The following is a 14,276-nucleotide window of genomic DNA, read 5'->3' on the forward strand; positions in this document are numbered from 1 at the left end:
AGTCTCCACCTGAGCCCTCCTAAGCTTCAGAGGAGCTGGATCACAAAGAAGCAGCTGGGTCCTTATTTTAGAAGAAACCCTGGATCAGGCTCTAAGCACTTAATATATGGGAGAATTTAGACACGCTGCTCGTCATAAAGCAGAGAGGCAGAGAGCTGAGCTGAGGTCCAGCTTGCTAGGAACAGCCTTCCTGCAAAGATACAGGTCACCTGGAAGTGCTCTCTGAGCTGCTCATGGTCCAAAATTATCCTCTTGCATCTGGGACAAGGAGGGGATTCAGGACTCTTGTCCTCCTAGCTGGTCGAGAGGAAACAGAGAGAGAAGAGGCGTTGCAGCTGAAAAAAAATGAAGCTACCTGGGGGAAACAGAAAGAGGGCGAGGGAAAAACATCATGGCAGAAGACAGTGGCTAGGGAAAAATTAGGTTTAGAGTGGGAAATATCTGCAGATATAAGTCATAGGAAGAAAAGTGAGGGATGAAGGTGAGAAAATAAGAAACCATAGGTCACCAAAGTGATTGCAGGAAGGTCTGTAAATGTTCTTCTTTTGTGTTGGCTGTGGCTGGGAGATGATCCAAAAATGCTCCAAGATCCAACTGTGCCTGTCCTTTGGTCTGCTCTTTCTCTCTCTCTCCCAGAACAGCATTTCTTCTGGACCAAATATTTGGGCAGGTGACGGGAAGGTTTCAGGACATGAAGAAATCTTTGCATCTTTTTATTTGTTTTAATTTGAGATTGTTAAGTCACATACAGATGTATTTTTATTTAAATTGAAAAATGCTCATACACATACCTAATTGTGTTTATTTCTATACAAGCCTCTCTTCCCCCCATGCAGAAACAGGTTGCTTCTCAGCTCTTCATCCCACTTAACCGTAATTTTTCCTTTGAGTGCCCTGGCAGCAATAAAGCTCTATGGAGTCTCCCTCTGTTTATGGAGGGAATGAGGCTGATCCCATCCCTCCACCAACCCATTGGGTGTGGGGCTGGCACTGTTACCCCACAGCTCATACCTGCTCCCCAGCAAAACCTCCCACTGCAGGACAAAAGTCCTCGCTGAGATCTCTAATCTGCCGTGGAGCAAAGGTGGCCACAGAGCTTCCCTTTGCCCAAAGTGCTGGTGCTGGAGAGGGCAGGACTCCTGATGTGAAGGAATTGGAGCCCCAGTTTCCCCAGCCATTCCACAGGGTCCAGGTCCCCGATACTGCCAGCTGGGCATACTGGTTTGGCTGGATTTTCACGTTCCTTTACCTATCACAGGTTACTCCTGAGCAGCCCAGGACAGGGCTGATCTGCCCTGGGAAGTGAGTGGGAGGGAATGCAGAGTTTGGGCTCCTCTGTCTGAGCTCCTGTGCCTCCCCAGTGCTGGTACCCAGGACCTGGAGGTGCCTGGGGTGAGTGGAGGTGTCATTCCCACGTGTCCAGAGACCCCAGCTCCCTCCTTCCCTCCCTCCCTCTCTGCCCCACAGGCTCAGGGATGGGATGGCACACACTTGCCAGCAAAACACTTTTCCTGCATTATTTTACTGGCAGGGAAATGTAAACCTTTGGCTGCACTTCTTTGCTGACTCAAAGCTGTGATAGATGATGCTGCAATCCAAATGTCACCAGAGCTGTGACCTTACATCAGGTGACCGGGGTCGCGGGTCTCATGACTGCTGTCATATTTTTGGAGCTGTGCTTAGCCCAGGGATAAGGCTTCCCTTGCAGCTTCCTTTCTCTGCAAAGATCATGGCCTTTCCCTGCAAAGATCATGGTGTGTGCAGTCCTCTGCCCTGGGACGCACCACTGGCAGCTTCTGGGAGATCCTGAGGCCTGAGGAAGGGGCAGCCCTTGGGCTGCTGGGGCTGGTGGGATCCCCTCTGTTGTAAGAGGGCTCTTCCCTCTTAAAAAGCCAAGCACTGGCACCTTGTGCCCAAATGGTCACTTCCAGGCCACGAGTGCGTGCCTGGTACTTGGGCTTCAAATGTTGTTCTGTGGACAATCCATTGCTTTGAGTCATTTGAAAACACTATAGAAAGATCCTTTCCTTTCTCAGTACTACTTATACAGAGAAGCTGAGCTCTTCTTTTCAGGTTTGTTTCCAGTTCAAAATAGGTCTGAAGTTTAGGGAGTGTTCAGTGATGGAAGTTTGTCAGAGTCCACACTGAGAGGAGTTTTACTGGCTTGTTAAGGTTAAGGCACCCCTGGAGACACCTGCAAATGGACTCAGCAACATTTTTATTCTGCTTTTATTGAATCGATATCAGCCAGCTCTTCAGGTACTTGCCTGAATATGTTTTGTTTTGTTTTTATTTGTCGTGAAAGACCTGACTCTCTTTGACCAGAAAGATGCTTTCATTCCACCTGGGGACAGGTGGGGCCCTTGAGAGCCCCATCAGCCTCATCTGCTGGTGGTCTGTGATGTGTGCCAGTCCCTCCAAATGTGTATGGAGATCCCATTTGCTCTAAGAGGTATTTTAAGGCTGGGTCAGTGTAAAGTGGCTTTTGTATTAAGGAGTATCGGGCCCAGGGATTTTGTAACTCCACTTACTGCAATTCTCATAATCAGCTTGAAGTCTCTAATTAGCTGCATTAATGACTCAGCCCTGCAGACAACTCTTGAAGGTGAAGGGTGACATGCTGGAGCTGCTCTCTTATCTGGGAAAGGCTGAGATGTATTGTGACTTTTTTTAAAGGGAGAGTTGAGCAGCCAAGAAATTCACCCTCTCCCCAGGTTTCATCAAAGGCATTAAAAGCTATTTGATATGTTCAAAAGCCATATCCACCTCTCTTCTGCTCAGATCAGGTGTCCCTCCAAATTAGCTTTAAAAGATTCAATTGCCCATCATTTGAGTTTCCTGGAGGCCACTGGTTACATCATCATTTCAGATCCATCAGGTGAGGCCTGGGTTTGTTCAGGACTGTGGTTTTCCCCAGGGAATTGTGGCACCTGGAGTGCAGTGGGTGATATGCCTGGCTGGATCCAGCTCCAGGCTGGTCCATGGAGCAGGGGCTTGGGAGAAGAAATGAGTCCATTCTGCACAAATTTAATTAAAGCCTGACAAGAGAATGGAGGAAGTTCTTGACAAAAGGGACTATGAAATTTGAAAGGAAAGCTGCTTTGCCGGCTCTCGTTGAGTGAATAGCTGCTGGAGTTTCTTGGGTCCCCATAAATGGCTATAATTTGCTTTTCAACAGCTTCTACTAATGGTTCTGCAGAAGTATCTCATTAAAGTTTATGGGAGCTTCTAATCTTCCAGGACTCTAAAAAATGCAGAAGTTGCTCTGTGCCTTCACATGAATTGGTGAGCTGATCTCATCAAACTTCCATCTCCGGAAAAAAGTCCTGTGCTTATTTCCTGACAAGCTGTCGTGTTTCCAGCTCGGTGGCTTTGTGTCCCCACTCCACAGGCAGCCAGATGAAATCCACTGTCCCCCCCCATGGTAGGGGGGACCCAAGAAGCTGCAGCCCGATGCTGGAGGTGTCATTCCCTTGAGAATTCAGGATTTTAATGTCTGTTGCAGGGTTCTCTGCTGCTGGGCAGGTAAAATATCGTCTCTAGCAGCAAGGGTGCTGCTGTGCTCAGCTGCAGACATTGCAGCTTTGGGCCTGCAGCACTGTGTGGGGCTGTGCAGGGCTGCTGGGGGGCGGCGGGGGCTGCAGCCCCCTTGTGCCCATAAATCCTGGCTGTGATAACTGCATTCCTCATGGGGGCCCCCTGAAAAAGGGACCCTGGGCAAGCGGGGGCAGGGGGTGGTGCTCCCACGGCTCTGCAGGCTGCCTAAACCAGCCCTTGCTTTGCCATGCCAGTTTTGGGATGTCTGTCCCTCAGGGATGAGCTCTCCAAAGGGTCTGGCAGGTGGATTCTTGCATGCTGGGGGACCCCACTGCATTCCCGAGAGGCTGGAGCCACCTGGGGGCAGGGAGAGGCGGCTGTGGCGAGGGAGGGTGGTGGCTCTGCAGCTGAAGGCAGGGTTTGGTCATGCCATGCAGCTGCTGCAGCACAGCCACCTCAGCAGTGACACTGGGACAGAGGGCAAGGAGGACAGCTGGCACCTGGGCTGGGCTGGGCACAGCTGCCACGAGCTGAGGACCAGCCCCCTGAGCTCCAGGCTCAGCAGGAGCAGCACCAAGCAAAAATGCCACGTCCCCTGGAGATGGAGTGCCGGCCAGCTTAACCTCTTGCATGGCTGCTTGACTTTCTGGTCTTGATTTTTTCAGCCTATTTCCCTTTGCACAAAAAAAAAAAAAAAAAAAAAAAAAAAAAAAAAAAAAAGAAAAAGAAAAAGAAAAAGAAAAAGAAAAAAAAAAGAAAAAAAAAAAAAAAAGAGGTTTTTTTTTGTTTCAAACTTTCTTCTCAGCCCCAAACTTCCCAAAGGGGCAGAATGACAAACCCCATCTCAAAGCCTAGTGTGGCCATATAGAACCCTATAGGGGCCCATATAGATCCCTATAGGGGGCCTTATAGATCCCTATAGGAGCCATAGGGACCCCAGGCACCTATAGGGGTTCTATAGGGGACCCCAGGAACATATAGGGGCCCATATAAAATCCCTATAGGAGCCATATAGATCCCTATATGGGCCCATATAGACCCCTATAGGAGCCATAGGGACCCCAGGGCTCTATAGGGGCCATATAAAATCCCTGTAGGGGCCGTACAGACCCCAGGGCCCTACAGGGGCCCCCAGGGCTCGATAGGGGTCCATATAAATCCCTATAGGGGCCATATGGACCCTGGGGGCTGCACAGAGGCTATAGGGACCATATGGACCCCTATAGGGGCTATACAGACCCCAGGGTGGGTGAGAGCTGCCAAAGCTTGGGCTAGCTTGGTCCCATTATACATCTAGCTGTATATACACATACATCTAGAGCATTTCCAGCTGCTGCCTGGCCCAGCACTGGGTCAAATCCATGGGGCTGGCAAAGCCAACAGCATCGTCCCCTCACACACCGGAACGCTGCTCATCATAGTAAATCAACTTGTTCCTTGCTTTATTTGAGGCTTCCAGCTGGCAACACTGCAGCTCCCACGGCGTGCCCTTCCTAACAAATCGTTTCCCAAAGTTTTCTGCTGGAAGCTGTAGGATTTGGCTCCTCGGTGGCGTTTGTGTTGAGTGGGAGCCCCTGCTCGGGCCGGCTCCTCACGCCCGCGATGCGGCGGTGCCGGCTCCGTGCAGCCCCGGCCTGGCAGCGTGCGAGAGCATTCTCACAGCTCTGGACAAAGCTGGGGAGCCTGCCTGTGCTGTAGCTCCCCTCAGTACAGCCAGAATCCTGGGAAAGCCTCCTCACTCAAGCAGAGAACTTTTATTGCCTTTGATAAGCTCGTAAAACATTTCTGGCTGCTTCTGGATTTCTCCGGCAAAGACATGTAGCAGAAGATTAAACTTGAGCTCGTGTTTCGCCCCAGAGCTTAACAAAACTAGGGCAAAAAAAAAAAAAAAAAGGGAAAGTGCTCTTGAACAGGTCAGGTGTGGTTTAGCCGTGGAGAAAAGCCTGGCTTTGGAGCAGCCACCTTCATACAGAATCACACAATCACAGATTGGAAAAGATCATTGAGTCCTTAAAGTCATTGAGATATTAGATATTTTTGGAGGAATTTGACCAGGAGCAATTGGCAAAATGGGAAATGCTGTTGGCTTTCAGGAGTTGCTGATGGGGCAAAATGCAGCTCTTGGGGCACATGGCATTACATGCTCCTGGCAATAAGCACAGCCCAAGGCAGTGGAGGCACCCCCGGTCTCCTGTCCCTCAGTAGCTGTGGCTCTGTCTGCTGCTGGAATGAGGCTGTTTGCTCTGGCTCCTCACTGGCCTCACCTTGTCATTCAGAGACCTGGCTTCCTATCCTGACCTCTATTTTTGAGGTGTTGAGCAGTGATCCTTAGGTATTACCCACTATGCTTCCCTTGACAGGGGTTTTTTGGGTGAGGATCTTTGGGGCTCATGGTAAGCCAACCCCAGTGGCATATGGGGGCATATGGCATCTTCAACACCTTCATCAGGGCTGAAAATTTTAGGACACCTCCTCTGTGAAAATGCACCCAGGACAGAAGGGTCTGGCTTTATATTTGTGATGTTTCACCCTTCATGACTGCACTCAAGGCACAGTTTCATTGCATGGGCTGCACTTGCAATAAGCATGTCCTTGGAAATGGATAAAACATTAAACACGTTTCACACTTAACAGATAGATTTATCATTCAACATTCAAAGAACAGTATTGGGGGCAAACTTCAACCCTCTCCACCCCAAGCTTGGTTGGAAAGGATGGCAGCTGATAGTGCCCCAAGAGGATTTTTGCTGCCACCAACAAAGCCTGAACAGCTGTGAGGTCATCCAAAAGCATCCAAGATTCTGACTTTGGGGATTTTGGTGGCAATATCATGGAGTCCCAGAATGGTTGGCATTGGAAGGGACCTTAAAGTTCCAAACCATTCCCTCACTGGGCAGGGACACTAATGCGCAGTGGTGTGGACACTAGAAATAAATTGTTTTCTGATGTTTCATCTGGCTTCTCCATGACTATTTAGTAGAACAAAGAAAACATTTTAGCAGGGGTTCCAGCTGAAGTATTTTGTCTCTCTCTAACTAAGGAAGGGAAAAAAATGTGGCCTTAAATAAAAGGATTTACTATGTGTTAGAAACTGTGAAAAAGGTTGTTTCACAGGGATGGGATTAGGAAGTCCAGTGTGGAGCAGGCAAGAACTAAAGGGATGAAATCCACTCATTTTCTTTGGAGAAGGGGTAAAACAGCCAGGCAGGCTGTGTGGGGAGTCACTGTCCTACCACAAAAGTCCTTGAGAACATTTCCAAGGGGCTCCAGGGAGTTTGCCTGGCAGTGGATGACTTGGCTAGAACATGGAAGAGGTGAAAAACATGAAAACATGTCCATTTGTGGCAATAAATACATAATCTTTTCCTTTCTATTGTGAACCGTATTTTCAGACAATGCTCCCAAAATGAGCAGGTCTAAAATTAAACCAAAATGAAGGCAATAAGTCACTGATGACAATTCTGATTTGAAATGGGTTAGCAGCTGGTACTCCCTGATTTAGGAATCTCTCTAACTATGAGGACCTGAAGGGACATGGGAGGGTTCAATAGGACCACAGGTTCTTTGCAGTTTTGTCTGAGGGGCAGGACAGCCCCAAGGAGCCACGGCACCAGGCTTGAGGCCATCCTGAATTTGGTCCAGCAAGAGCCTGCCAAATCCCATGAGGACCCCTCATCCCTGCTCCATGAAATGGCTGCAGTGTGACCTCGGGAAGGCTCTCACACCATGAGTTGTGTCTGGGAGAAGCACCTATGGAGAGGCACTCGGCTATTGGGAAGCCCCGCGTTACCCACGGAGTTTTGGGATGCAGCAGCTTCAGTTGTGGCTTTCCATTGGATCTTCCCAATCCTGCCACCCCAGCCTGGAGCCCACTAACACAAAGCAGAGTAGTGAGTCCCATTTGTTCCTGCTGGCCCCTCAGCAGCAGCACTGAGGATGTGGAGCAGGGGAAAACCGGGAGCTCAGCACTGGCCCTTGGGGCTGCTCCACCCTCAGAGTGCTTGGCAGCAGCACCACCATGGGATAGGCTTCTGCCAGATGAACCACGGGCCCAGAAAACATCTGGTGGCCTTGAGAGGTTTTTACATGCTTGAAAACAGGTGATGTTTTGTTCCTTACTCCAGCAGTGGGGCATATAACCCTGCGTGTGACAGGGAAGGAGGCTGGGGCTCTGCCAGTAAGGGGCACAACCATTGCAAGAAGTAAAACAGAAATTAATTTATTTTATGCATTTCAGGGGGAGAAACAGGATCATGTGGACACACTGGGGTTGGTCCTCTGCTTGGTTTTGCAGCGTTGCAGGACTAGGAGTTGGCTGAAGAGCACCATTCCGTCTCTGGGACAAACTGTTCTGCAGTTGCACCTGGGCTTGTGAGCACAGGTTTAATTTTCCCTCAGAAACCAACTGGTTGGGTAACTGTTCAAGAAAAAATATTCAGAAATGTGGTGAATAGGAAAAAAAAAAAGTCATCTCTCTGGAGGGGACATTGGTGGGAAGGCAGTTTTGCAAAGCTGGGGCTGTTGCAGGAGCCTGGGCATGATCCCAGCACATGGGAGGGAAGGGCTGCTGAACAAACAGAGCATTGAATGATGCCAATAGGTCTTTCCTGTGAATTTCTGCTCCTTGTTTGCCTCAGGGATTCCTGTGTGTGTGTTAATAAACTCAGCAGCAGTTAGAAGGAAGCTTAGATTTGGTTTTGTTCTAGTTTTTTTCTCTTTGTATTTGATAGTACATGGTTAATACAGAATTGCAGGCGGAAAAGTAGATATAGAGGTAGTTGTTAAGTAAGTATGCAGCCAAATTATTTTTTGTGATATGTGGGGATAGGAGACAGACATTTTTAGTATGGATAAATTTACTGTTCTAATTTGTGAATAAATTACATTATAACCCTTATAACTAAGGATTAACCCTTCTCTTTCACCCTAAGCCTCTGTTACTGTTCAGTTCCATGAGAATATTACATATTCCCCTTCTCACCTAGATTCTAATTTTACCTTGAACTAATCTTGCTTTAAAACTTACTATTAAACTCCAAAAAAAAACCTAAAATTCTCTGCATCTTGTGGTGTGGAGCATAAACTAGTGCATTTATTGGCATGTGTCTCTTAACTGCTTGAAGATATTCCCTGTTTTCATAAGCTGAGACTTTGTATTAGGATATGTCAGTAGTTTAAATTTCTCTCACATGATCAAGAACATGAGCTGTCCAGGGAGGATAAACAGAAATTTCAGCCCTAGAAGGGGCCCATCAGGAACGTCACCAAGCTCAGTAAAGGCAAATGCCAGAGCAGATACAGGGTTGGAGCCAGACTCTTCTCAGAGGTTATACAAGGGAATGTGGGCACAAGCTGGAAGAAGAGAAATTTCAGTTGGATACCAGGAAAAAATGTGTTTTCTGTGAGAGTGATCCAACAATGGAGCCCAAAGAAACTGTGGAATATCTGTCCTGGGATATGAAAACCTTGGCCCTGAGCAATCTGATCCAGCAGGAGTTGGAGGAGGGGCCTCCAGAGGTCCCAGCTCCAGAGCTCCTACCTGGCCTCTGTTTTTTTGTAGATCTTTGACTCATTAGGAAAACCCCATGGTCTATTGGCAGAGAAACCAGAAAAGTTACAGTAACTCCTTTAGCCTTGCTCTTAACTCACCTGTTTGGTGTTTCTCATAGCCAGGTTCACCATGCCCCAGTGCATGTCCTTTCTTTCTGCATGTCCAACATTTAAGACCTGATTACTGGCTGGTCAAACACCTCTTCATGCTCCACTTGGCCAAGTGGAGTGACCTGGAAACCATCTCTCTCCCTTGACTCCAGCTGCCAGGCAGGCACCAAAATCTACTGAGATGTTTCACCAAACCCCCAGGAGGAGCCACCAGCAGTGTTAGTCCCTAATCCTCTGGGCTAGGAAGCTTTGATGTCTCCAAGCCCAGCCAGCCTCGGCAGGACAGTGAGGGAGGCTTATCACCCAGTGGCTGAGCCCCATCCCTTGCAGACCTCCAGGCCAGGCCCTCAGCACCAGCATCCCAAGGTGCACCACCTGCTCCTGCCTGCAGGGAACCTGCCTGACCACAGGGGCAAACCTTGGGAGGTGGATGAGCCTGGCCTGGCACGGCAATGCTCTCCCTGCCCAGGATTGCTGGGTGGGCACACACAAGTCCAGTCGTGGTCACTGGGTCTGAACTAGGTCCTGTGTCCAGCCCTGGGTGTGCAGAGGAGGAAGGGGAAGGCTCTCATCCCGCTGCAGGCGTAATGAGCCATTTTTCTCCCATGTCTCCAGCACTTGGCTTCCAGCCCCGAAAGGAAGAGCGCTGTGCCAAGAATTTCCACGGCTGTGTCCAACAGAGCAAGCTGACACCTGATTTGCTGTTAATTATAGCGGTGGGAATAGGTCCAGGGGCAAATGTGAAGGGGTGACAACCGGGTGGCGATAAGGACAAGACTCATCTGTCGTTCGTCATAAGGGCTTGTCAGGAGGGTTTTGTTTTCTGTGAAAAACCAGTAGGAAGACTTCCAGCATGCAGAAAAGCAGCTGGCAGGACAGGACCTATAGGATCCCTGCCTTTCCCTCGGGCTGTCTCCCCCCAGCACCTCAGAGCAAAGGGGGCTGCGTTGTTCCCAAACCCCCTCCCAGCCCCTCAGCGCGGTTTGCGTTCCTGTGTCCCTCCAGGCGCCAGCCGCCACAAAATTCCTGCAAGAAGGGAGGTAAAAATAGATCCTGTATTATTCCAGACCTTTTGTCCAGCCTGTCTGTGGGTGAAATAATCCCCATTCCCTTGTGAGGCCTGAGCAGCTCCAGCCATTCCCAGCGCCATCGAACTCCCTCCAAACCAGGAGACCTTGCCCTTGCAGCCTCTGTTCTGCTCCTCTTTGGATAAGTTACTACTCAGGAGTGCTGCTGCTCCAAGGGGGAGCACCCAAAACCTGTAGATAGTCCCTGCTGAGGCTGTTAACAGGAGATTTTTAGGTGCAACCAGGATTTCGTGATTCAGTGGCTTTCAGCTGTTGCCCCAAAGGTGTGCTGTGTGTCCTTGCTTTAAGTGTGGAAAAGAGACAAAGACATAGAATTAAAAATATTCTCTTATTTTGATTTAATTTAATATTTTATTTTGTTCCAGCATTGAACCATGTGGAGTTGAACAATGGCTGTGTGAGCACAGCATGGGCAGGGAGAACCCTGTTTCCTAAACTAACCTAAAATGAAATGAAATGTGGATTTTTATAATTTTTTGAACAATTGGGAAGGATTTCAGAAGGCAGTCACAGTTTCTGCACCTCATGTTGAAGCCCTGGGGTATCACAGACCAGTGCCACAGGGATATTTTTTAATGATGCACTTTGAAACCTTTTATCTGTTTGGTGCTATTAAACTCGTCAATGCTTCACGTCCTGCCCGGCCGATGCCCGAGCATGGATTGTCTGAACTCGGCTGCTCCCCAGCCCGCAGGGATAACTGGAAGGGGAAGAGGGAGTGGGAGCAATGGTGATGAGCCTCGCTTGCTTGGGAAATACTGCAAAAGGGTGTTGGTCAGGAAACAGAGCTCCGGAGCAGCAGGAATATGTCGGGCAGCAGCTGCACTCGCTGGACAAACAGGAGCAGGAAGGGCTCAGGTGCAGCCGGGAATGTGTCGGGCACATCCCAGCACTCGCTGGACAAACAGGAGCAGGAAGGGCTCAGGTGCAGCCGGGAATGTGTCCGGCACATCCCAGCACTCGCTGGACAAACAGGAGCAGGAAGGGCTCAGGTGCAGCCGTGCCCCGTGTGCCCCACCCAAGGGCCCGGGGGGGCCTTTTACTGCTCTGCTGCCAGTCACTCACTGCCCTTTGCCGCCAAAACTCAGACTGAAAAAAGAAAAAATGAAAAGAAAAATTACAACATATAATTATATATATTACACAGGTTTTATAGACTATGCAAATACATACATCCGTAATATAAATGTATATAGATAAAATATATATAAACCTTTAAGTAATAAATATATTATACACACACACACACATCCTTGGGGATCTGTGTGTGTATCATGTCTACTTTGCTGGATGCCTGGATGCACCTGGAATTATACATATATAATATAAATTCCTGAATTTATATTGTAGATAAAGTTGCAAATATATATTTATATAATAGAGAAAAATATATCATATCTGTATAAAACACATAAGATATAGAAATCACATCTACGTATTACTACTTATATGCATATCACTACATATATATTTATTATTGCATATATACATGTTGCAATATTATATATCGTGTATTTGTATTATGTAATTTGTATATTTTACATACATCTCTATTTATAGCATATATTACTACTAAATATATATAATTTAGAAAGAAATGGCCATAAAGCAGCTGTGTTACCATTTATATTTTTTGGACAACAACAACAACAAAGATTTTTCTATTCTTCCCTGTCACACCTTGGCTTTCCAGCTGCTTCCCAGCCATATTTCCTTGGCATTTGCCCTGTCTTTCCCCCACAAATACACAGATTTCTTTCATCTGTTGATCCTTCTCAGCTCAAACAAGTCAGTTCACTGGCAATAAATGAAGTGGCTGAAAAACAAAGGAGAGAGGGAAAATAAATGTCTGCAGTGGGAAACTTAGTAAGGAGAGCTAAGGAAGAAATAAATAAATGAGTGAGATGAAAGGGTGATGCTGGGTCTTCAGAAGGGCTTTTCCACCTCCCCTTGTCACCACCCACCTGCAAGCCAGGAATGAGCCCATCCAAAAGCCAACTCTCCCAGCCAAAAACTGCCGATGCTGAGCCAAGACTGGGATGGGGAGAAGGGCTGGAGTAAGGTGGGGGACAAGACCAGTACTTTTGGCAGCGTCTTGCCCTGGTGTAAACTTCTCAGTTGATGAGACCAAAAGAAATCACTACTACTGTATTTATTTTATTTACAAGGCATATTTACGAGGCAGTTTATTTATGAGACATAAATCCAGACAATGCTTCGGGTTCCGTGCCTCTGTCCCGCTGTTCCTTTGTGATGCAGCCCTGGGTTCCTGGAAGATGCTGAGCCCCTGGCTGAGATGGTGACATCAGGCACTGGGGGAACAAAAGGTCATTTGGGGCATTTAGACCTCTCTTTGGGCTTCCCATGTCCTCTTAACCCAAGATGTTGGTGCAGGTGGACGGGCTGCCAGGACACTGCTCTCTGTGCATCCCTGGCTGGTGTTGCATGAGCAGCTTGCCTGTGTGCTGCGAGATAAACCCCTCCTGAGTTTAATCCAGCTCAAGAGCTTCACCAAACTTTGCTGGTTTTGGACAGATTGGTTCTGGTTACCTCCTCAGTGACACTGACTGACACAACCGGTGCTCGATCTTGCCTGTTCCCTTCCATAAAATGCAGTGAAGGAGGGAGTTTCCCCTGGTTCCACTGCAGTGAGACAGGATACTGGAATTCATTTTATTGCTGGCAGATAAAAGGTTATCTCTGCTTATTACCCTGAAACTCATGCCTGCAATTATCCTTTCAAAGAACAGCTGTACAAAAGTTGAGCCAGTCCTATCCAGAGATTACCTAGGTTGTGTTTGGCTCGCAGGTGTTGCATGACATCATAGCAGAGCTGAGCTGTAGGAAGAGAGAGGCAGGTTTAAATTAAAGCATTTTCATTAACAGTGGAAGGACAAGAGTGGGGCTGATCTTGCATTTAAGATAATTCCCATCAATGTTTAGAGAAAAGGATCAGGATTTTGCTGAGGTTCTAGAGTGAATCCAGGATTTTTTTCCTGGTAAATCCAGGACATAAAGAGGAGCATCTTCCCTGATGTCAAGAAGGCAGCAGGCAGTGAGCCCTGTACTGTCTGGTGGTACAAAAAAAAAGGGAACCTCCCAGGTCCAGTGGATTGGGATGCAAAATTCACAGGATCTTTGCATTTTTGGTTTTCTTAAAAGCCAAAGAACAGGCAGATGCAGAGGGGAGCCATCCCACCCCCAAATGGACTGGCTCATCCCAGTGGTTACCTGGTTTATCCCAGAGAACTTACAGGGAGCTTTAGCCAGGAGGGATGAAGATGAAAACCGCCCTGCCCATCTCAGGCAAGGCTGCACCCATCCATCTCTTGAGAATGGAATTCAGCAGCACCCTGCCAATTCCCACAGCCCTCTCCTCATGGCAACAGGGCACGGACTGTTTGACTGGCCTGCATTTGACTCTGTGCGGGTGTAGGGATTCAGTGATGCATTACACGTGATTTATATACAAGCATGTGTTGCAAGGCCATATAGAGCTGATTTAAAAATAAAAGAGAAAGTAAAAACCAGGGTGGTGATTTACCTGCAGGGAGCTGGGGGGTATTTACGGCAGGCAGGGTCACTGTGGTATGTACCACAATTGGCGTCACCACAGTGGACAGGGAAGCCCCAGCACTGCCGGGAAGTGTCTGCAGGAAAAAATAGGGAAGATAGCTGACAAAGAGAGAAATCACAGCCTAGCTGAGGCTTGGCCTCTGGCACCTGCGTGCTTCCCAGGGCCCCGGCACCTCCCCGGACCCGAATGTGGCCATGAACCCGGGGTGGAAAGCGATGGGTGGAGATGCTTTAACTCACGTACACTCCACAAATTAGGAATACTTAACAGAATCATAGAATCAGTCAGGTTGGAAAGACCTCTGGATCACCGAGTCCAACCTATGACCGCGCACTGGGTCAGTCAGACCGCGGCACCGAGTGCCACCTCCAGGGACGGTGACTGCACCGCCTCCCCGGGCAGCGCATTCCAAT

The 14,276-nt window shown here is 48.3% G+C and overlaps 1 long non-coding RNA gene across 2 annotated transcripts; it reads right to left on the reverse strand.

The window, feature by feature from the left end:
* Nucleotides 1-11,240: 11,240 nt before the first annotated feature.
* On the reverse strand, nucleotides 11,241-14,153 carry LOC131081711 (uncharacterized). Of its 2 annotated transcripts, XR_009114278.1 has the most exons (5): nucleotides 13,831-14,153; nucleotides 13,074-13,124; nucleotides 12,251-12,598; nucleotides 11,967-12,102; nucleotides 11,241-11,375 (listed from the first exon to the last, which is right to left on the reverse strand). It is a non-coding gene; the product is annotated as an uncharacterized LOC131081711 (long non-coding RNA). The 2 variants fall into 2 exon arrangements; XR_009114277.1 differs by lacking the exon at nucleotides 13,831-14,153 and having other exon boundaries at nucleotides 12,251-13,407.
* Between the last annotated feature and the right edge of the window lie 123 nt (nucleotides 14,154-14,276).

Source organism: Melospiza georgiana, chromosome 3 (assembly GCF_028018845.1).
Source record: "Melospiza georgiana isolate bMelGeo1 chromosome 3, bMelGeo1.pri, whole genome shotgun sequence".
Lineage (NCBI taxonomy): Eukaryota > Metazoa > Chordata > Aves > Passeriformes > Passerellidae > Melospiza > Melospiza georgiana.